Consider the following 24,853-nt stretch of genomic DNA (forward strand, 5'->3'; position numbering starts at 1 on the left):
GAAACCCTAATCATTAGATAATAGATCTGAGTGGCAAAAACAGGTACCAAAACAGGGAGATGTTACTAGGACTACCCAGAACACAGGGACAATGTCTGCTTTGCCAGAAAAGCCTTTCATTCATTTTGCCCCTCCACATATTCAAGACTCCCTACAGTTTAACATCTTAAAGAGAAAGGCAGATGCAGATAGTCTCTTTCTGTCTCTCTGTTCTTGTAACTTAGCATCTAAAAGGAGGTGGGAAGAGGCTAGCTACTCTGTTTTGGTTTTTTGTTGTTGTTGTTTTTACTGTTTTGTTTCAATGTCTGAGTCTGGCCCTTTTCATATTTATTAAAAATAACGTAATTTCCCAGTTTCTTATCTAGCTATCTAGCTATCTACCTTACCTCATCCATCACCCATGGCTAACTGTTACCTAACAAGATCCAGATCAGGACAGATATGAACCTAGATAGGGCAGAATTCTTGACATAGGTGCAGTGTACTACTGATTCTTAGGAGAACAGTTGTTTTGGCAAGGATTGTGTTATTCTCTGTTGTTCTGTGGAGTAGAGATCTTCCAGCTATCCCACAGACTCCTCAGGGGCACCAGCACTGCCCATGGTCACCCCAGCTGACTTACACATCTGTAGTAAGGACCAGAGCCACTCTATTGGTCCTGGCATGGCCAGGAGCACAGGCTCTCGGCCAAGCCCATCATAGACCAACACAAACCCAGCTGACCACAGATAAAGTGGTGATAATAACTGATTGTTCTTTTAAGCCCTTGGGTTTGAAGGTGATTTGCTTTACAATAGCTACAGAGATTAACTTATCTCCATCAGATTTCAATAGGCAAATAATAAGTAAGGCTTTAAGGATTTGAATAGCAGTAATCAAGCTTGATAGAACAGCTCTATAAAGAACTCTGTACTCAACATCAAAGAAAAAACATTCTTTCTAAATAATTGAAATAGGAGAGAGAGGGAGGAGGGAGGGAGAGAGAGAGAGAGAGAGAGAGAGAGAGAGAGAGAGAGAGAGAGAGAGAGAGAGAGAGAACTTAGTAATCAACAAATGATGGCAAAAAAGGAAAACTAAATTTACCCCTACCCAAACCCTTCATTCAATTTGGATAAAAATAGTCCTTCCAAAAGACTTGAACTACAGAGGAGAAAAATCAAACTGAACTTATGAACTAATTAGAAACAAATGACAAGACACACAATATATACAAATCTGTAGGATGCAGCCAATGTCATATAAAAAAATACCCTTAAATACACTTACTAGAAAATGTGATATTTTTAAAACAAATGAACTGAGTTTTCAACTCAAGATGCTAAAATAAAAGAGGACTAAAGTAATCCTTTAAAGTATTGTTGGTTCTGGAGACCTAAAGGACAAATGAGTGAGTGAGTATCTCATTCCCCATGGAGAGCACTGTGAGCTCTGCACCCTGAGGAGGAGACACAGGATCTCATAGATCTGCATGGGGCTGATAGATAGGATGCTCTCAAGTTGTTTCCCCCCCAATAAGGGGCAAACAGACCAGCTCATTAAAAAGAGCTTGTGCGCAAATCCACAGCCAATGGAAAAAACCCACCTAACCCTTACCCTAACCCAGAGTTAAAGCATCCATAAAAAGCCCCAGCCCTCACCTCAGCTGGGAGCCACCAGTTTCCAGGCTCCACTGCACTGCTCTAACTGTAATCTTTCCTTTCTCTAATAAATCCTACTTTGTGTACCAGCCTTGCCTCACAAGTCAATCAGCTGCCTCACAAGCCAGTTCACTGGCCTGTGAAGGCAAGAACCCTTGACACTGGCACACAACATTTTGGACATAATAAATATGGAAGAAGAAACCAATGACATGGAGCATTGGAACCCATAGGAGTACTTTTTTTTACTTTTTGGAAGGGTTGGGGACACAAAGAAGGTAGAGTGATAAGTTCAATTAAGATCAGATGACAGAAGACACCAACAACTTTAGTAATGACCAGTGGCTGCAAGTTCAGTAGAATTTTTTTAAGTTGAGGAGAATATTATTTAAAGGGAAAGATAAATTTGAAAGTCAGAGGGAAAAAACCTACATGATTTTCTAGGAATCAAATGATCCAATAGACAAAAGAAACAGGAAATTTAAAGAGACAGTAAACATCAATGATATCAGAAAGGTAGTCTATCTGTTTTTCATTTTTCTTTTTTTTTTTGTGAATACATTGGGCTTTGCTAGGCAGGCACTCTGACCACTTGAGCCACTCTGCCAGGCTGGAAAGGTAGTCTAAAATACAAAATGTTGCCATGCCCAGTTAAGTCTCTTGGCAAATTCTCCAGACTTATAAGGAATTAAAAATTCCCCATGTTACGTAAAATTCTTATTTTACATAATCAATTAAAAATATGGAAATCGTTTTAATATTGCAAGTCTAGCATACCTAAATCGGAAAAAAAGGAGAAACAAAGAAAGAGAGCTGTACACTTAATTCACTTTATAAACATGATAATTCTGGGGAAAGAAAGGCAAACTCAAATTATAAATCAAAAACAGAATTCCTACAGTTATGTGAGCATTATTCAACTTTAGAAAAATTTTAAAGTAAAGCCACACTATTTACATGTTAAGGAAGAACACTGTAAAAGTACACTTCAGTAGCTGTGGAGAGGGCTGGTGGAGTGGCTTGAGTGGTAGAGCACCTGCCCAGCAAGAATGAGGCCCTGAGTTCAAACCCCAGTGCTGCCAAAAAAAGAAAAAAAAAAATCAATAGACGCTGAGAGAAAATTTTGATGAAAATCAACTCATTTCAAGAAGAAAAATAGACAAACTAAAAATAGAATGATCTTCCTTAAAATGATAAAGGTATTGTTAGCAGCTGACCTCATGGAAGCAGCCCACACCTGCACCCCTCCATCTCCTGGACTGGGGGTCCAGGGGTCTGTGGACATCCACTGGCCAGTGGGTCCCTGGGTTTCCCCCCAAAGGGCTTTCTTTGCTTGGGATAGATCACACAGCACTCAGCCCACCTCTGAATGTGATCACATTTCACATTTGGAGATCGTCCCAAATGGTCTGGCACTGGGCCAGTGTTCTTTCAGTTCTGTTTCTTTGATCACTCTAGTTGAAATTTGGAAAAGAAGAGTTTTATTTTAAAGAATAGATTTAGAAGAGTAGCTCTTAAAATTTAGTATAAACTAGAATTAGGGAGTCATTTTTAAATGTAGAGGTCTTTGTCTATCCCAAGTATTTTTTTTTTTTTCAGTACTGGGTTTTGAACACAGCAAGCACTCTACCACTTGAGTCTCACATTCAGGCCTTTTTGGTTTTAGCTATTTTTCAGATAAGGTCTCCCAATTTTTGTCTGGGGCTGGCCTTGGAACACAGTCCTGTATAGCTCAGATTATAGAAATGAACCACCATGCCCAGTCTGTTCTTAGAAATAAAGTCTTGCTAACTGTTTTGCCTGGGCTGGCCTCAAACCGATTCTCTTATCTCTAACCTTCTACCCCAGGTAGCTGTGATTATAGCTGTGAGCCACTGTAGCTAGTCTCTTAAGTAATTTTTGATATAACTTACCCCCATTATATTAATAATGCATATTCATTGTAGACATTTTGAAAAAAGGCATAGAGAAACACTGCTGTGAAAATAAGATGACAGACCTAAAATATTTTAAAATATGACTTCTGAGAAATTTTGAAGTAGATGGCAATTTTGTCTCATTCCTTTTTTATATATAACACAAGATTCCCTCTCTCTTTTCAGAAATTGTTTTGAGAGCTATAGTAGAAAGAAGATGGAGAATGTTCTTCAGTATCTCTACTTTTAATATGTAAAACTGATTCAAATTGTATATAATGTTTTGTAACTGTTTTTTTTTAATGTAACAAATACCATTGAGTGGTGGCATCATATTTCCTTCATTATTAGTCAGGATAAACCAGGCTAAACTGCCCAAATCTCACAGCTTCTTTCGCACTCAGGTTACAGGTATAAATTCTGCTGCTTTATGTCATTGTTAGATTATTTCCAGACCTAGGATTATGGAGCAACTAAATCTAAAACATTGCTGGCTTCTGTTGATGTACAGAAGATATGCAAGAATTTTCAGGTGTTCAGGATTCTTGGATCTGCTCTGAGATTGAAAGCAGAGGCAGACTCCAGCAGCAGAGGTCGGAAAGATTTTATTTGTAGAGAAGGGAAGGGGAGGGCTGCATGGGGGCATGCAGTAAAACCCAGAAACTGGTGGTCCCATGGGTCAGTTTGGAAATCGGGTTTTTATAGCTCTTTTTTTGTATTGCCTGAGGGTGGAGATGTCTCTCAGGTCTCCTGGGAAGAAGAGTCTCCTTGGGCAATTATCACCTTTTGGGACCTCCTGCAGTCTGTCCTTCACTGTGGAAGAGTGACCACAGAGTCTGGAGGGTCTAGCACTAGTCATTAAACACTCATATTGGAGTGGATGCATGTTACTTTGCTGACAATTTGTTGGCTAGAATAGTTTACATGACCCCAGCCAACTAAAATGGGCTTAATGCAAACCTCAAAGATGGAGAACCAACCAGAAATACCAAGTGGGCTGCATGACTATTACATATAGATAAATATACTGTAATTTGCTGAACTGATCCTTCATATTTGGATATTTGTGATTTGTTTTTATGATAACTAGTATCCTTATAAATAAACCTTTGCTTAGTACTTGGTATCTTCTTGCTAGTGAAATTGCTAGATTGAAATGTACACATATACACATTAAAAAAGATCTCGCTGCATAAAAGTTTTTTTTTATTCCTTCATAGCTTCACTGTGTGCTAGGAGTGCTACCTCAGTCCCGTGACTCAAACACTAGTCTTTAGAAAAGCGGTGGGAAGGGTTCTCTGACCTTCTAGGATGGCTCCTGTTTACTCAAACTTGGGTGCTAGAGCTCTCTATCCTATCTGTTGCGTTTGAGCTTTAAAGAGAATATCTCTCATTTTTTTTCATTACTGTTAATTTTTTTCAGTACCGGGGTTTGAACTCAGTGTCCTACGCTTGATACCACTTGAGCCACTCCACTTGGATTTTCTTCTTATGAAAGACAGAATTGTTGGGTGCAGTTTTCAGGTCACAATTCTTTCCTCCCAGACACTGCAGAAGTCACTGGAGTGGGACATGCTAAAGAGGAGGTTTGAACTTTTGTCCCTTATGATTTATTCTTGTTGTTGAGGACTTGTTTGTCAATCATATGATATCAGAACTTACCCCTCCAAAGTGACCTTTTATTTTGGGGTGTCCCAAAATATTGCCTCCTTTTGTTCACAAACTGACATGTGGCATGTGCCTTTGTCTACCTTCCTCTCTTGTCTGTTTGCTCCAATCCACTGGCTGCAAAGCTGTCTGAAGAGGCTCCCTCTTCACCATTAGTGATGATATTTGGACTTGGTTTTGATCCTATCACACTGTTTTCTGGGACAGGCACCATCTTTTCATGAGCACACACACAGAACTCAAGTTTTGTGACATTTGTCTGATATTGTTTTGAAGCTAACTAATACCTTAGTCTACTGGCAACACAACACTGTGTGAGCTAGAACTCACCATGGCTGCAGACAGGGATTGACACGCACAGGAAATGCATGTGAGCTCATGTGCTCAAAGCCTGGATTAAGAAAGTGTGGAGTGGCTGGGTGCCAGTGGCTCATGCCTCTAATCCTAACTACTTGGGAGGACCACAGTTCTAGGCTAGCCCAGGTAAAAAAGTTAGCAAGACCCCATCTCAACCAATAGCTGGGTGGTGGAGTGTGCATTGCCATGCCAGCTACACAAGAAGCTTAAATAGGACTGTCCTCCCAGCCAGCTGGGCATAAAGCAAGACCCTATTTCAAAAATAACCAAATCAAAAAGCACTGGAGGCATGGCTCAAGTGGCAGAGTGCCTGCCTAGCAAGCATGAGGCCCTGAGTTCAATCTCCAGTACCACCAAAAATAAATAATAAATAAATAGATGTGGGTATATTGCGAGAGCTTTCTTGAGCTCTGTTTCTCCTGACCTAACTGAACTACTTTTCTGAATGTAGACAACTTAGGAAAAGCAGCTGTGCCGCATTTTGCCCTTGCACTCTTCTGCAGCTGGGGCCATACCAAACTCAGCCTGTCAATTACTGGGCACAGCTGTGCTTATGTCAAGTTCTCATAGGCTTCTCATAATCCACTCCCCACAGGTTTATATATGATCAAAACAATGGATGCCTATTTGCAGACATTTTGGAAAATACAAAAAAGCATCAAAGAAAAGAACAACCAATCATAACCCATTTAAAGAGGACAACTTTCAGCTTCTGTATCTACTTTTACTTTTAAAAATGAATATACAAGCTGTACGTCTGATAAAAGTGGGTTGTACTGATGTGAAGTTTCATGTCTCACCTGTGTCATTTCATATACCATATTCTTCTAGAACTCAATTCATTTTTCTCTGAAGTGGAAGTCTTCCCCAGCCTCCCCAGTCCACTTTGTCAGAAGTCATTCTTGTCATAGTTTGGCATGTGAACATCCAGATATGAAAAATAAACATATCTGAAAGTGTATACTCCTTTTTAAACAAGAATGGAATTATGTTCTATGTCCTGTTTACTTCTGTTCACTGAACAACGTCTCCATTCCCTCATTCAATCATTATGTTTTTATGGATGCTGTCCCTGTGCCTGGCACCAAGACCTGTAGGTCCCTTCTCAGGACCCAACAGAAACTCCACTGCATTGTAAAAATATGGGTACTGAGTTTCCCAAATAATTTATTTAACAAGTGCTGGAGGCTTGGCTCAAGGGGTAGAGCACCTGCCAAGCAAGTGCAAAGCCCTGAGTTCAAACCCCAGTACTGACAAAAAAAAGTTCTCTAATTTATTTACGGATTTGCATACATGTTTTGTTAGTTCTAATATTTTTGCGTTAACCAATATTTCTCCCACTTGCCTAGCACTCTACCGGCTTGATGATGAAAAAAGTAGAATTCAGTAGATGGGTTAATCACCCCATTCTGTTAGCCACCACTTTTCTGGATACAACATTTTACAAACACTAATTGTTATTATATCTAATTAGTACTGTGTTCAATTCTGCAATGGTATTGTTTTATAAATTCAAGTCTTTTCATGTCTGAAATGAAGATTTTAATGGGTTAGAGGCAATAAAGATTGGGTTTACCAGTTCCTGGGCGCCATCTCTGGCCGTCTTCACCTACCACTGGCAACAGTGTTGGCTCTTCTTGCCTCTCTCTTCAGAGGGGCCCTGGCCCACTGACTCTATTTACAACTTCAAAGTCATTGTGGTCAAATATTATGTTGGGAGGTGATATCGCTTCACAGGAGGCCATTTTTTTCATATTTTGAAATGTCCTAAGTTATGACTCTTTAGTTGTTGAGTAATGTAGAAGAAACTTGCCACCCAGCCCTAACTGCTCCATGTCCCCCCTTTTTCTAAGTTCTTCCTGGCTCTTGTTCTGAGGTCCTTGCCATGGCTGGGCCCTTGCTCCCACTGCAGCCTTAGGTACAGCCCCTACCTGCTGCCTCCCTTCAGGTGTGAGTCAGTTGCAGGTGCAGGAATGAGCCGGGAGCTCACCTGCAGCATGGGCTGCTTCCTCTGCTGGGAGTAAGTCCCCTTGTCCTCCCTGGACTGACTTCCTCTTAAGACCATTCAGAATAATCACTGTGCTCAAGTAACCTGCTGGTGTACAGCAGACAGAATAACTATTAGCATAAAACCAAATTGGTTCTGAAGCTAGTTTAAAACAGGACAAAAGTAGTTTTGTTGCTGTAAGTTTGTTACCTAGTAGAAAATCAGTAAGTTGTGCCTGATGTCTGCTTGATTTTTGTGTATTGCATGAGTTAATTTTATGAATATTAATTTTTTCCCACATAGAGACTCACCCAGTAGGCCTAGTGCCATGTGTTAGAAAAACGAGGCTTCCAGTTGTGACATCTTCCTGGTTAGTGTTTGGCTGGTGGGCAGCCACCCCATGGTGATCAGGGACTCTCTGCTCACTTTCCACTCCATCCCCTCCTTCCCTTCACGATTACCATGGCAACTCCTGCTGGCAGGCAATGGGTCCTGACCCATATTACCCCAGCTCCTCCCCACCAAACCTCGACCTATCCCGATGCCCCATAATACCTTAAGCTCTTGATTTCACCCAGGATATAAAAACTGGGCTGCTCTTTGGGGACGGTGAACCTCGCCCGAGAGCGCGCTCTCAATAAAGCCTGCTTAAAGCCTGTTTGCTTTGTTATTTGGCTCCAATTTGGCCTTCCCATCAGTGTCGACCTAACAGTTAGTTTTGTCTGGAAGTCTTCTCATTGGTTCCTGTGTTTCCGCAGACATGGTACAGGAAGCTGGTCACTGCAGTCCTGGAAAAAGCTGATCTGGGATTGGTGAGGGACAGAAGAGGACTGCCACCTCCTTTGTTTGAGATGACATACTTCTGATGTGGCTGTGTCTCAGATTACTTGATTTCATTGTGATTGTTATTTGCAGGTCAGGTACTACTGTTAACTCACAGGGAATGTTGAGTCACCTACAACTTCTACATGTCCCTCAAATGTGCTTCTCTTTGGCCACTTTGCCTCCATCTCAGCTGGATTCTGCCATTCCAGTCCATGGCCTATATTTTTGAGCATTATTTTCTGTGTTTTGCTTTGGCTCATGCCTCCAACTCATTGATTTTGTCAAGCAGCACAGGTTGGTGCTATCTGCCATTTCTATATGCAGGCCTCAGTCAGCCATGGTGGGCAGGTCTGCACCTGTGGCATGGACAGAGAGTCTGCCATGTTCCAAGGAGTTACTCCCTCAATGTCTCTTCACTCAGTCTCTGCCTCTCAGGGGCTTCTGGGGCAGAGGTGAATGAATGCAAGTCCTCAGCTCAGGAGCCCCTTGTCTAGAGAGGGAGGCAGACGTGAAGCCAACCATTGAGTCAATATGCTCTGTAGCAGAGAGGGCAGTGATCTGAGTGTGACAGGACAGCAAAAGGTCACAGGAGACTTCCAAGTAGTCACTGCTGCTTTTATTCTCTCCCCACTTTGTATAGTAAGGCTCACTTTGGAAGAGGACCTGTCCCTGTTGCTATCCACGCCATTAGGTATTGACTGACCCTACTCTCAGCTCCAGGGGGCAATAGCCATTCAGTAAACTCCAAACCCCAGGCTGCCAGCCTCAGACTGGGACAGACACAGAAGGCATGTAAAACCTGAAAGAAACATGTAAGTATGTTCTTTTTTCCCCCTTTATTTGTAATTTCTGGCTTCAGGGGAGCATGTGTAAGTCAAAATGTAGACCTGCCCTAGAAGTCTTGCTGGCTTTGAGTTTGCACTTAAAGGAAGCAAATTCCTGAGGCTAGTCATAGTTGAAACATGAAAGGAGAAGGATTTCCTCTAGACCACTAATAGACTTCCTTGAGTGGGGAAGAAGAGGAAAATGAGACCATGATCCCCGGAGTGGAGAAGAATTTTCCAGTTTCCTGGCAGCACTGGGGACAAGTCTCCAAAGAGGGGTCACACCCAAGAAAGGCTACCAGCACAGGTACAGTTGAGAGCTGCCCAGCCTGAAGTTAGGAGGACAGAATGACAGATATCATTGTGACTCCTGTGTGTGCTGATGACTAAGGACCAAATAGCTTTCCCCTACCCAATGCCTTGGCAAGATTGTGTGTGGGTCCAAGGAAGAGCTTGTGTTGCTTTTCCTGTAGCCCCGCAGAAGAGCAACCTGAGTAATGAAGTGGAGTCATGAACCACAAAGCAAGTTCTAGTTCTAGAAGTCCTTGGTTCGTGAGCTGAAATGCACACTCAGCACTCACCCGAGCACACTGAAATTTCCTTCTCCTATTCCACCCTACCTCCTTTCTTTGCAGATGGATTCTAAGAGAGGGCAAAAAGATCACCAGCTCACCATGGGGTCCATCTCACTCACACAGTCCTATACAGCAATGTTCTCAATAAAGTTTCATTAGACAAAGTTCAATGCCATGATAGAAGCAATCCCACTCCTAGGGATATACCCAAAGGAATGTGACTCAGGTTATTACAAAGGCACCTGCACACCCAGCACTATTCACAATAGCCGAGCTATGGAAGCAGCCAAGATACCCCACTACTGACGAATGGATTAAGAAAATGTGGTACATACACAATGGAATTTTATTCAGTCACAAAGAAGAATGAAATTTTGTCATTTGTAGGTAAATGGATGGAACTGGAGAACATCACCTTAAGTGAAGTTAGCCAGGCTCTGAAGGCCAAAAAATCTCGTGTTCTCCCTCATATGTGGACAATAGATCTAAAACAAATGCAGTAATATTATTGGACATGGGTCACACACTGAGGGGAGAACACACACAGGAAGAATAGGGAAAGGAAAGGAAACCTAAAACTTGAATGTGGTTGATGTGCTCACTGTAGAAGAGCGAATATAGTAATCTTAAACTGGCAGAGGCCACTATGGGAAGGGGACCAGGAAGTAGTAAAGAGGTCTGGTAGAGATGAACCAATGTTGGTTGTAATACACATGTGTGCATGGAAGCAATGCTAGGAATCTCTCTATATAGCTATCTTTATCTCAAACTAGCAAAAATGCTATGTCTTTCTTATTATCTCTTATGTTTTCTCTTCAACAGAATTGGAGAAGAGGGCAAAGCAGGTTCTGCCCAGAAGTAGGTGGAGGGAGAGGAGAGGTGGCACGAACAATGTATATACATGTGAGTAAATGTAAAAACAATAAAATTAAAAATTTTTTTTAAAAAGTACCATGTTAGAAAGAGCCTGATCCTGCCAACTCATCCTTCTCCCGGGTCAACTGCCACTAGATACAAAAGATGACTGTAGCAGCAGACAAACCAGATAATATCCTGGTCATTTTTCTGAGAATTGCACACCATAGGAAAGGTATTTAGGGGACTGAAATAGAGATTGAAGACTTTATTCATCTGATACTCATCAGAGAGTATGTAAAAGTCAAGCAATCCAAAGATTGGAGCAGGGTCCAGATTTTTATAAGACAGGGGAAAGATGACTGCATGAGCTTGTGGTTTTGGTTTAGGTAATCGTTTTCAACTTCAATCAAAATTCATGATAGGTTGTCATCCATGGTTTTGCGCCCCTTGCTCAAGGTCATTGGTACAATCCCAATACCATCTGAATAGTATTTTTCCAAGATGTGGGGGAGATACAAAGTAAAAAAGAAAGAACGGGGCGGGGGGAAGTTGGAAGTGTGTGTGTGTGTGTGTGTGTGTGTGTGTGTGTGTGTGTGGTAGGGGGATTTGGTCCTCCTTCCTGTGAATTCTGGTCCTTTTGCATCACTAATGAGCACCTGTCAGCAAGAGCATTCAGGAAACTGGCCCAGGCCCCTTTCACAGGAGCTCAGCCTGCCCTCGTTCTTGGCGGTCATTAGTGCAATCCTTCTATAGACCTGCTTTTATTACCTGCTCTGCTTGGGAGACATTCCAGTCCATCTGCTCTGACACAGCTCATCCTTTGTGGCCATCTTTATGGGTCACTGGATAATGCTCACTTTCATAATCCCCAGGGAGGTAGGTACAAAGACCCTGTGACTTTTGAGCTCTGCCTAGCCCAGCCTTTCCCTCTCAGCCTTCTTTTATCCTTCTTGACCTCTCTTCCTGATATGCTGGGCTACTGCCTTGGCCTGTTGGGTGACCTTCTCGTGATTCCAATATCACTTCTTTCTTCAGCTGTTCTCACCCAAGGCTGGCATCCTGGAACATTCCCTTGGGCATGTTTGTAGTTCCTTCTGCTGGTCTTTCAAGCTCTTGGTTCCCCCTTCTTCTACCAGCACGTCCTCTTTTCTGGGCATTTTCCATCAAGGCTGTGGACATTCCATTTGGAAAATCCCAAGGGGACATGTGGCAGATGTCCACTTCAGCTTGGTTCGTTGTTTCTACTCAGAGATGCACCTGCGGGAACCCCAGGCATGGAACTTAGAAGTCCCCCAGAGGACACAGAGGCCTGCCATCTGCTGGGAGACTAGACACCCCCGCCTTTTCCAAAACAGAGGCCTGACAGCACCCTCTTGTCTCTAATTTGAGTAGCATGTTTTTTGGGAGAAGATCCCCTCAAGGTAAAGAGTCTTCTCTCAGCTGTGTCACAAACCAATCTAATATTAACAATCATGACAATAATTGCTGCTAATTATTAAATGATAACCTTGTACCAGGCTCTGGGTTTGGTGCTTTGCACTCAATATCTCCTTTAATCAACATGAAAATACTCTGAACTTGGTGCTCTTTTTAGCCCCACTTGACAGCTGAGGAAATCAAAATGTTCAAGTGTTCAGCCAGGGCATGGCAGAGTCAGAACAAGAGCCATGTCTGTCTAACTCTCAAGGTACCTAGTTCTTGTTCCTTGGGGAGCCCAGGTACACTGTGAGTCTGAATCCAACCAGGACTAGTTGAACCATCTACTGTAGACATCTGTATTCCTGGAAACATCTCTTGAGGGAACTTGTGGTTTCACAGAAAGCAAGCCCGTTGTTCTTACCACTTCTCACATGGTAAAAGAGGGCAGGGCTGTGTGCCTGATGCCTATGGTGGTTTCTGAGTGAGGAGGGGGCCATCAGAGATTTCAAGAGAAGATGGGCATTATCTGACACATTCTTCAAAAGATCCATCCAGTGGCAAGGGTAAAAGCAGGAGAGAGTTTGTAGGCTCAGAGGGAATCCCACAAATCCGTACCAGAGTTTTGATGCTAGCTTAGATGGACCATGAGAATGAGGAAAGAGATCAGACATGAAATGAAAGTAGATACAATAGAATTTACTGACTGCTTTAATGTAGGGTGTGAGGAAAAGAGAGTCAGGATGCATCTAAGAATTTTGGCCTGAAGAACTGGAAAGTCGAAGTTTCCATTTATCTCTGTGAGATGGGGAGATGAGAGCTTTGGATTAAAATTTCTATCAAGCTGGTTGAGGTGGCACACATCTGGAATCCCAGCATTCCAGAGGCTGAGGCAAGAGGATCAGGAGTTTGAGATCAGTATGAGCTCCACAGGCAGTTCTCAGCCAGTCTGGGCGAGACTGTGTCTCAGCAAAACAAAACAAAACAAAAATAATAATAAAAATTTAAAAAGATGTACATCAGTCATATATGGGGAGATGTCTGGCAGGAAACTGATGAGAATTTGAGGCTGAAAGAGGTCTGTGCTGATGGAAGTGTAAGCACTGGAGTCATCAGTAGGATGATGGTGGTCCTGACAGGACCCAGTGACATTGCCAAGGAGTTGAGGATGACTAGAAAAGCAGCCCATGGTCTAAGCCACTAAAAAGATGGCCAAATCTCATCAGCCACAAAGCGATCTGAACATCCAAAAGAATAATGATGACAGACGTCATCAAAACACATCAAATATTCAATAATCTCTGAGTTTATAAAACTCCCAAACTCATGTCACAGTTCCCTTTACCTTCTAAATTTTAGTTATTTCTCTGTTTCTCATCCATGGAGAATACCCCTTTGTGTTGTCCAGTGTAAGCATGGTTCTGTTGCTTCTATGAATGGAGCTGGTGAGCGAAGCTGAGCATGTGTCAGTCAGTGTTGATCTGGAATTCTAAATGCTAAATAAATAAAAAGACAAAACTGGCTGTCATAGAAGAAGACCTTTTCTTTAAAATCATACCATAAATGTTGCCTTCCCTGACTACTTGCTCATTCATTTATTAGGGAGCAGCATTTACTGTTCTCCTATTGTGTGCAGCAACTGTGCCAGGGACTGGGAATAAAAGGAGCAGGACTGAAACTTCACAAATGCACCTCGTAAGCTTAGGGACAGATCCAGAATTACACCTTGCATGGGCGGGGTGGGAGGGATGGCAATTGGAGAATATAGGGAAGCATCCGAGTTTCTCCAGGGATGCAGAGACTTCTAGGAGGAGATGGCCCTTAAATGGATGTTTTATAGGTGTATCTAGATAATGGTGGGAAAGGAGAAAGGCAGGGGGCATTTTAGACAGAAAGAACAGCATGTGCTAATGTAAGGAGCATGAAACGGCTTTGCTGCTCTGACATCTGAAAGCAGATTTGGTAACACTTGGCAGGAGGTGAGGTACCGAAGTCTAGACCATGATGAATTTTGGAATCAATCCAAAAGCTTCCTGGGGAAACAAAAGGTCATTCCATTGCAGGTTGCAGGGAGAGAGTGAGATGATGAACTTTAGAGAAACCACTCTAGATGCAGGGGCTAGAGTGAGATGGAAGTCAAGGTCATTCGGGAGACAATTACAGGGATCCAGCTATGAGGCAGTGAGAGCCTAAACCGAGGCAGTGATCAAAAGAACAGACAAGATGGGATAGATAAAGGTGTCCAGATGGAGTCTGTGAAACCTAGTGACCATTGCATGGACATGGTGAGTAAATTGAAGGATCTAAAACATCTCTGAATTCCTACAGTGACTGACTGGACTGGGGGAGTGTCACTTACTGGGTGGAACATAGAGGCAGGAGGAGGTTGTAGCAGGTTGAATAGTGTCCCCCCCCCCATCACCACCACCAATCGAGGTCTCCTAGGAACTTCAAAATGTAACCTTATTTGGAAGTAGGGTCTTTGCAGATGTAATTAGTTCAGAATCTTGAGATAAAATCATCCAGCGACTGGTATTTTATAAGAGGAAGGGACACAGAGCCACAGAGGTGCAGGAAGGAAGTGCACGTGAAGACAGAGGCAGTGATAGGCTTCTTGTTCTTGAGTGTATTAGTTACCAATTGCTGCAGAACAAATTATCATGAAACCTACTGGCTTACAGCAACAAACAGTGTCCCATATTGTCTGTGCATCAGGAGTTTGGGAAATTCTCATCCAGGTCTAAAGTCTCTCTTGTGACTGTAGGCAGGATATTGGCCAGGGATGCAATGCTCTGAAGGGTGGACTGGAACTGGAGGATCCACTTTCCAATTTCAAGATGGTTGCTTCACATGACCGTTGGCGAAGGACTCAGTTCCCTACATGTGGACCTCTCCATAGGGTTGCTCACAACATGGTAGCTGAATTCCCCTAGAGTAAGTGATATGTGTGTGTGTGTGTGTGTGTGTGAGAGAGAGAGAGAGAGAGACAGAGAGAGAGAGAGACAGAGAGAGACAGAGAGACATAGAAAGTCTCAAACCTAATGCCCTTTTAGGATCTAGTCTCAGAAGTCACACACTTTCGCTCTATTCTCTTCATCAGAAATGAGCTACTAAATCCAGTTCAACTCAAATATGTTATTAGATTCCACCTTGTAATGGAAATTCAGAGAATTAGTGGATAGATTTTTAAAGCTCTCATACTGAAGCATCTGTAGGAGTTCTTTGTAGGGGACTCTTGGCTGTTTGGGCCTGAACACCTGCAAACTAGTTAGGCTATAGACATGGATTTGTGAGAGAAATTAGGAAGGGAAAGGTTTGAAAGGACAGGAGGCTGAAGTTACTTAATTTAAAGCTTTAAGAGTTAAGGCAGTTGTAGATTACAGGAAGTTCTAGGGTACAGCCATCATGGTCCTAAAGCATTAGATTGGATCATTTCAAATAACCAGTTTGTAGGTCACAAGCCATAGAAAATCAAGAGTTTTGTATGGACCAATCCAAATAAATAAGGTGGAGTTTCTGAACTTAGCCTCAGGTCAGTGACCTTCGCTTATATATTCTCTGTCCTGTGACAAAAGGAGTAGCTGTTTTTCTCTTTTCACTTTTCCCCTTTCACCTCACTGACTTCTTGCTCTTGGGAAGCTGGCTGCCACATTGGCTAGGTGGAGCTGGTTCTGCATTAGTCATTAGAAAACTTATTTTTAAACTGTCTCCATCTCAGAGGGGTCTAAACCATGACCTTCTGCATGACAATCCACCCATGTGATTGAAATCAGGAGCTGCCATTTCCCAACTGAGAGTCAGAAATAAAATATGATACCATTTCTTCACCAAAAATATTACCAATAATTACTTTTACAAGGCAGCAAGATTTATCCCTAGTGTCTGAGCCTAAGTTGATCTGTTATGCTTTTGAGAGCCCCGGCTAGGCTGACAATTGTGTTTGCTAAAATATCACACTAAACAGGAGGAAAGGCATTAAGACCAGATACTAAATGAAAATCATCCCAGAGAAAGACCATAATATCCCTATGTCTTATAATTTTATGGACTGATGCAAGCAGTTTCTGTCCATCAAAGATTTTATAAATGGCATGGAAAATAGGTACCCCATGGCCAGATCACTAACAAGACACACCTCCTGCACACTATTTCATAATTCCCACTGGCTCCTAGAGGTGTAATTAAGGTTGAATTTTTCATGAACAGAAACACTGTTTTCTTTGTCCACTATGCTATGTTTTGCACTTGACTATTTCTAGCCCTCTGCTTGGGAAAATGGAAATGGAGAAAGAGAGTCCTCCCTTATTGACTAGAAGGGACACTGGGGCTCGCTCTGGGGGTGTCCATGGAGATGGGGTGTCTCTTCCAGGTAGAGCTTTTCCTGACCAGTTCTGCCCACTACCAGTGTTTGCTGAGGTCAGAGGAAGACTCAGCACGATCAATTGGTGCTGTCTTCCTTGCTGACTCCCAGGTTTTGAAAGCAGAAAAAGGTATTTAAAAAAATCTTCATTTTTCACTCCTAAATAGATATACTTATTCTATAGTGTTGAAGTTGCTTAAAACTTAAAGTAAAAGTGGCATGGCTACAATTGCTCTTCTCCTGGCTTGTTCCATTGGGTGGTATCTGGTCTGACTTGCATCTGTGTTTGCAATGCTTTGCCAATGCCACTCATCAGCCATTGTCCCCAGAATCTTACTAAAGGAAGATTCAAGTCCTCAGCTTAAAACCTTTCCATGGTTTCCTATCACCAACGGAAAAAAGTCCAAGTTCCTGGCATAGCCTGTGAGAGCTATGTGATCTGCCCTCATGGTCTTTCTCTTTGTTTACAGCCTCTCTCCCAACAGGCTACCTATGCTCCAGCCACATGGAATTCTCACACTTCTCAGATAGTGTTACTTTTGCACAGTCCTAGAGCACAACTTCCCCTAAATTTCCACCCAACTAAAGTATTCTTCAAAAGTCAGGCCATGTTCTGATAAGATAGTTAGGTCTCATCCTGTTACCTGAACACAATGGGTCTACATCTTGATGTGTGCAAAGCCCAAATCAGCACAGCTAAGACATAAAAGAGTGGAGACATAAAAAAAAAAAAGCAACAATCTGCAAATGGCTATTAAGTTGGAAGTGCTGTTTTGGGGATGTAAGAGATTTTCAGGGTGCCCACACTGAAAAATGTCCCAACTTTTTTAAAGTGTAAGAAACCACCTTGAATGGTGTCTACTGAGGAATGATGAGGGAGTTTGGATTAAGTATCTTTGGATAGGTTTTAAGCAGAGCTAAGGACCAGATTTGCCAAAACTTCTGTCCAGTTTGGTATCCTATGAAAGTTTGTTATTTTCTGGGAAGACATTCTTATGTTGTCTTTAAGATGAGATTGTCTCTTCTATAGTGAAAGTATTTTTATGTTTTCTAATTAAAATAATAATTTTTTCTTATTGATATTGTGTGATAAAGTTGAAGGAGAATGTGTGGTTTTTGCAAATGCTTTAACAGCTGATAAAAATTTACATTTATAAAATTAATATGTTGTGCTAGTACAGATGCTCCCCCTCCCCATAAGAAAAAAGAGTGGAGAAAGATTGATTTACTCCCTGCAGCAGGTAAGGAAGGCATGAAAGTCATTTCCAAAGCAAGAACCTCCTCCAACAAGGGGGTGAGGGGTAACTGGGGAGCTCACACCTATTTTTATAGGAAAGCATTTTGGGGTTGAGCACATTCCTGAGCATGTTCAGTTTACGGCCATAACTTGGAAATCAGGCAGACACATTTTTGCTCATGCTTAGCTCATAATCATAGAGCAAGAATCTGAAAGGTTAAGTTGGTGGACAGGAATACCTCTGGGCATGATCAGCTTTCTCCAAAAGGTTTTAGATGAAAATAAAGGAAAGGACATTTTGAAGGTACATTAATACAGGATTTTGCTTCTAAAGGTGCCTGCCTCACTTAGTGAGCAGCTAACAAAGTCCAGCTTCTTAGTTAATAGGGAAAAATTGAAGACTTGGCTAAAGACAGAGCCAAGGAAGCAGAGAGCTATTTCTGGGCATCCTAACATCAGACAGATAAAAGATCTAGGAAAAAATGGAACAAGAAATATGTAAATGTTAGCATGAAAAACCCTAGAACATTCCTGAAAGTTCCAAAGTAGACCTAAACAAATGAAAGACACAATGTATTCTTAAGCATAAGAAGACAGGATCATAATTTCTGTACTACTCAATTTATTTAAAGAATTTATTGGGATCACTATAAAAATACAAAAAGTTCTTCTTCCCTGGAACTTGGCAAACTGGCAAAATTGGCCAGGCAAACCCTGAGAAAAGGAAAAACACTGCAACTATGGGGCCTGGCCTTGGCACATATTAACACATTTTGAAAATACCCAATAATTAACCTGATATTGCATTGTGCCTGAAAATAGAACCATGAAGCAAAGCAAAAAGGTCCAGCATGGGCCTACTGCAGATGTCAACCCAGTGTTCATTAAAGTGTGTCGGGACACTGGATACCCATGTGTGGGTCCATACTTTACACATATGCTAGGATCAACATCAAAAGCTAGAGGTAAAAAATGACATATAAGCCCTAGAAGAAAGTGTGGGCAAATTCCCTAAAAACACAAAGTGAATAATGCCTTTCGAACCACAAATTAAAATTCAGATGTAGTATTTTTAAAGATCAATACACTTAACAAAATATAGTAAGTTTTAAAGGTTTCTGCATGATTAAAAAGGCAAAGTCAAATGACAAACTGGGAAAAAAAATCTATAACCTGTATCACATACAAAGGGCCAATCTCCATATATAAACATCCTTAGAATCAAGAAGAAAAAGTAAAAAAAAATACAAGGATTGAAAAATAAGCAGAAGACATAAACAGACATCTCACCTAAAAGAAAATGTAAGCATCCTTTAAACACATGGGGACATATTCAGCTTCATTCATTATAAGAAAAACCCAAATTAAAACTACTACTGAGAGGTTATGTAGACCAAAATGGCAGAGTAAGACTTTTGAACATTCTTTCCTTTATTAAGGCAAGAGGAGCATGTGGGAAACAGTCAGGATTAACTTCTTCAGAATCCTGGGACTAAAGGCCTTGCAATAGTCTATTAGTGTTGATACAGGAAAGATGATTGCTTCTTGCTGGGCCAGTGAGCTTTGTGGAATTCTCACTTTGTCCCACCTCCATTTGTTAGAAAATAAGAGGCACACAGGGTTTATTGTTCAGGCAGGAGCCCTGTGGAGGGGGACCCCAGCAAGAGAGCTAGAATCCACTGCCACACACAGGCTTGGGCTAGATATAGGGGGCTAGTGGAAAAGTCCCAGGAAGGTCACTAAGGGATACTGTTGCTGGGCAACAACTACAACTTATCAAGAAAGATAAGTTGTAGTTAGGTCACTGTCTGCCCAACTGTCCTTGGCACACATCAGGGAGGTAAAGGTTAACAACTGTCCCTTTGTCAGTCTTTGGGGTTGGGTGGGGAGTTTCTAGTAAGCCATCTGCAAGGGGGAGGGGAGCTGGTCCTAACATGGCGGTCCTCACTGTTAACCCCAACACCATTCCCCCTCCACAGGTTTTTGGTAGCCTTGAAAACCAATATTACAGAATCACAGTGAAAGCTTGCAGCCCAGCAGCTGCTGAGGAGGCAGAATGAGACTGAAGTTCCCCCAAAGCTCATTTTCAGAGAACTGTCACTATTTTATCTGCCCAGCCATTCCTTAGAAAACCCCTCTCATAGGGTGTCTTTACGTGACATGACACATAGGCTTTTTCCGCAGGTGTTTGCTGAAAACAATCAGAGGTAATTGTCTAATACCACAGCTGCCCAAGGTAGTGGATAATAGTGGGATGAAAAATAAGCTAGCCAAAATGCTTACAAGAAAATGCTGGAGAGAGAATGAGACGTCTGCAGAGGGCTTTGGAAAGCCCTAAAGAAAGCTCTGGAGTATTCCTGGGAATATAGAAGGCGTGTGTGTGCGTAGGGCAGTGCACGTGGCCTGTATCAAGCATCTGCTCAGCAAAGACCTGAGATGAGACCACCCTCCTCACTGGCTAACCAGGCTGTGCAGAAGAAAAGAATGAAGATGAACACAGAATCTAAAATGCCCAACTGAACACTTAAGGTTGCCCCTGTGTGTACCCAGAGCTCCTGACCAAGGACTGAGAGAGTTATGGATTCCTGGCATCTAAATAAATCCTTGGACCAGGCACAATGACTCCTGCCTGTCATCCCAGTCCTGGGCAAAAGTTAACAAAACCCCAACTCGACAAAAAAGTTAGGTGTGGTGGTATATGCCTGTCACCCCAGCTCACAGGAGGAACAAGAAGGATCACAGTCCAGGCCAGCTGTGGCAAAAAACATGAGACCCTACTTGAAAATTCACAAAAGCAAAAAAAGGACTGGGAATGTAGCTCAAATGGTAGAGCATCTGCCTAAGCAAGTGTGAGGTCCTGAGTTCAAACCCCAGCACTACTGAAAAAAAGAAGAAATCTCTGGGCAATCATAGCTGTGCATCAAGCTAGTCAAGCAGAGATTTTGAAGACAACCACTAAAAAAGATACAGATGTTACAGATTTTGTTAGGAGAAGTCAGTAAACAACAACAGGAGTAACAATGAAAAGAAACAAGCCCTGGAGTGGGGGAAGAAATACCTTAAGTCCGCTATTTAAAAACATGTTCAAACAACAAGGGGATTGGACTATGAGCACATGATAAAAGCGAGAGCACACAAGGGAGGGGAGAGGATAGGTAAGACACCTAAAAAACTAGCTAGCATTTGTTGCCCTTAACGCAGAGAAACTAAAGCAGATACCTTAAAGCAACTGAGGCCAATAGGAAAAGGGGAACAGGTACTAGAGAAAAGGTTAGATCAAAAAGAATTAACCTAGAAGGTAACACCCACGCACAGGAAATCAATGTGAGTCAATGCCCTGTATAGCTATCCTTATCTCAACCAGCAAAAACCCTTGTTCCTTCCTATTATTGCTTATATTCTCTCTACAACAAAATTAGAAATAAGGGCAAAATAGTTTCTGCTGGGTATTGGGGGGGGCAGAGGGAAGGGGTGGAGTGGGTGGTAAGGGAGGGGGTGGGGGCAGGGGGGAGAAATGAACCAAGCCTTGTATGCACTTATAAATAATAAAAGAAAAAGGAATAAAATAAAATAAAATAAAAAATAAAAACATGTTCAAAAAATAACATAAACCATGTTTAACAACTGAAGGATATGAGAATATAAGAATGATGTCTCATCAAATAAAAATATCACCAAATACAAATTATTTTTTAACAGCTTTTTTTTTTTTGCAGTACTGGGGTTTGAACTTAGAATCTCAGGCTTGTTAGGTAGGTGCTCTACCTCTTGAGCCACTTCACAAGACCCAAATTACTTTTTAAAAAGACAGGAATTCTGAAAATTCTTAATTATTTAAAAGTACAATAGTTAAAATGGAAACATACTAGAAGCTCAATAGTAGATTTGAGGAGGCAGAGAAGCATCAAGCATGAAGACAGGTCAGTTGAGACAATCCAGAAACAGAAAGAAAACAGCATAAAATGTGAACAGAGACTCTAGGACCTGGTGGCCATCATGAAACTTAACCTATGCATAACAAGAGTTTTAGAAGGAGAGAGCAGAACAAATATTGGAAGGAACAAGAGCCAAAAATTTCTCAAACTTGATGAAAAACGCCACTCTAAATTAAGATTAATGAACTTCAAGTAAAACAAACTCAGAGCTACATAGATACTTCATGAGTCACCTGTGCAAACACAAAGACAGAATCTTAAAATTAGCGAGAGAGAAGCCACCTTCAGTAGGATTAATAGTAGATTTCATGAAGACCAGAAGACAGTGGGGTGACATAATCAAGATGCTGAAAGAAAATGGCTGTCCACTAAGAATTTTATCTCTAGCAAAACTAAGTTTTAGAAAATGAAGAAGAATTTAAGATAGTCCCAGATAAACAAAAGCTGAAAATGTGTTGGTGGCACTCTTTCCCTCTGATAATCATTGAAAGGAGTCCTTTACATTGAAATGAGTGGACATTTCTACACTAACGCAAACCCACCTGAATAAGAGCTAAGGGTAACGCCACAGATGAATGCAAAAGATGGTATTTGTGTACTTTTGCCTATACTTCTTATTTTTCTTCTATTCAGTGTAAAAGATGATTGTATAAAGGAACAATGAATCTTTGCTAATGGGAAACTAGCTTGTTCTAAGTGAAGATGTTAGTTATAATCTCCATCTATGGTAACCACTAAGAAAAATAACTAAAATGGCAAGTGAATTAAAATAGTGCATTAAGATAAATATTTAACACAAAAGAAAGCTCTAATGAAGGAATAAAGGGACCGAAAGAAGATTTAACACATAGAAAGTAAATGACAATATGCATTCTCCCTCATCAGTAATCATACTAAATCTAAAATACTGAAAAATTAAACCTTCAATTAAAAGGCATGAATTGGCAGAAAAAATTGCTAAAAAAAAATCCAATTATATGTAGTCTACAAGAGAGTCAATTTAGAATCAAAGAAACAAATAGATTGAAAGCACAATAATGGAAGAGATATCCCATGCAGCAGTGGCATCAAACTGATAAAATACTCAAGAATAAAAAAAAAAGTAGTTCAGGACATTGGATACTGGAAACAATAAAACATTGTTGAAAGAAATCAAAGAGATGTAACTAAATGGAGAAACATTCCATGTGCAAGCATAGGGAGAATTGCTTATTAAGGAGACAATACAGTGGTCCTTTACACTTTCCATGGTTTCGAGGACCCATAGTCAATCATGATTCAAAAATATATTAAACAGAAAATTCCAGAAATAAATGATTCATAAGTTTTAAATTTAGTAGTATGATAAAAATATCACATTATTCTGCCTATCCACTTTCCATTGCTATTACAGAATAACTGAGGCTGAGTAACTTATAACTTATATATAAAAAAAGATTTATTTAGTTCACAGGGTTGTGACCTCTGCAGAGGGGACTTTGACCATATGTGACATTTTGCTCTTTCCCTTTGACCCAGCAATCCCACTTCAAGACACACTTCCAAAATGTGAAATAACATTGTCCTAATCCATTTGGGTTGCTATGACAAAATACCATAAATTTAGTAATCAACCATTCAGAGTCGTTTTTCACAGTTCTAGAGGCTGGCCAGTCCAAGGTCAAGGAGCTAGCAGCTTCAGTGTCTAACGAGGACTCACTTACTGAGTCATAGTTGGCCTTCTTCTGGCTGAGTTCTGACATGTGGAAGAATAGAGGGAGCTCACTGGGTGCTGATCTCACTACGAGAACTCTGTTCTCATGACCATTCAAAGGCCCTGTACCCTAATACCATCACCTTGGGGAGTAGGATTTCAATGTGTCAATTTCAGGGGAACAAAGACACTCAAATAAAAACATTCCACCCCTGGCCCCCAAATTCATATTCTTCTCACATGCAAAATGCATCCATTTCCTTCCAAGCCACATGAGTCAACTCAATCCAGCATCAGAAAGTCAACTCAAAAGTGTAAAATCCAAATCTCATCTAAATATCATTAATATCAGACATGGGGTCTGGGTGTGGTGGTGCACAATTGTAATACCAGCTACTTGGGATCCAGGTTCAAGGTCAGCTGTGGCAAAAAAATTAGTGAGACCCCTCATTTCAACCAACAAACTGGGCATGGTGGCTTAAGTCTGTAATTCCAGCCTCCCATGTGGCTGGATCATGCAGGAGGATCACAGACTCAGGTAATCACTGGGCAAAAAAAGTGAGACCCTATCAAAAAATAACTAAACCAGAGAGAGGCAGGGAGTGTTGCTCAAGTGGTAGAGCACCTGCCTACCAAGTGCAAGGCCCTGAGTTCAAACTCCAGTACCACCAAAAAAAAATCAGGTATGGGTGAGAGTAAAGGTACCCTTAATCCTTAGGCAGCTTTCCAGCTGTGACTGTAAAACCACACTCTAGTGCTTCCAAAATACAATGGCGGGGCAGGCAAAGAGAAGACATTCCCATTCAAAGGGAAATAGGGAACAAGAAAGGAGTAGCAAACCAGACTGAGCCCCAGGATGCCCTATCTCCATTGACTTTGGGGTCCCTACCTCCATGATACCTCAGTGCTTAGGCCATGCATGCAGATGAGTCAGTAGTCTGGAGTCCTGGGGGTTATCCCCCCCCAACCATGACTCTGTGGGACCTTGACCTGCTGGGAGTTCTCTGCGGTGGCCCCATTCTCCCTGGGGCCTTTGTACTGCCTGTCATAGGAGGGCCAGCCTTGGTTTCTGCATTGTCCTAAATCTTTAAGTTCTGTTTCCCTTTTGATGAACAATCTCTAAGTCATTTCTCTCTTCATGCATTTTATGTAAATAGTGAAGAGAAACCAGGCCTCTCCTTCAACTCTGTGCTTAGAAATTGCCTCAGCCAAATACCCACTTTCATGCTCACAAGTCTGCCTTCCACAAAACATTGAGACAAGAATGTACTCCAGCCAAGTTTTTTGATACTTTATGACAAGGTTGGCCTTTCCTCCATGGTCCAATAATATCGCTCATTTCCATCTGACGCCTCACCTGGTGTTACCAGGCCTTTCCATCCTGAAGTACTTACTTATTTACCAAGAAGATTAAGACTCTCTCTGCTGCCCTCTTTTCTTTCTGAGCCCTCACCAGAATCACCTTTAATTCCTGGCAGTGCAGAAATTGTTATGGCACTCACCTAGAAGCTCTTCTAGCTCCTTCCATATTTGTAGGTATTTGTTACAGAAGCATTCCATCTCTT

At 41.6% G+C, this 24,853-nt stretch overlaps 1 long non-coding RNA gene across 1 annotated transcript in view; it reads left to right on the forward strand.

Annotated features, from left to right (window-relative positions):
- The first annotated feature begins 8,907 nt into the window (after positions 1-8,907).
- Positions 8,908-24,853, forward strand: part of LOC141418538 (uncharacterized) — a 64,953-nt gene continuing 49,007 nt past the window's right edge. The window contains exons 1-2 of the long non-coding RNA XR_012443167.1: positions 8,908-9,202; positions 10,612-10,692. This is a non-coding gene — a long non-coding RNA (uncharacterized lncRNA). The remainder of the gene's footprint in view (positions 9,203-10,611; positions 10,693-24,853) is intronic.

The sequence above is a fragment of the Castor canadensis genome, chromosome 17 (genome assembly GCF_047511655.1).
Source record: "Castor canadensis chromosome 17, mCasCan1.hap1v2, whole genome shotgun sequence".
NCBI lineage: Eukaryota > Metazoa > Chordata > Mammalia > Rodentia > Castoridae > Castor > Castor canadensis.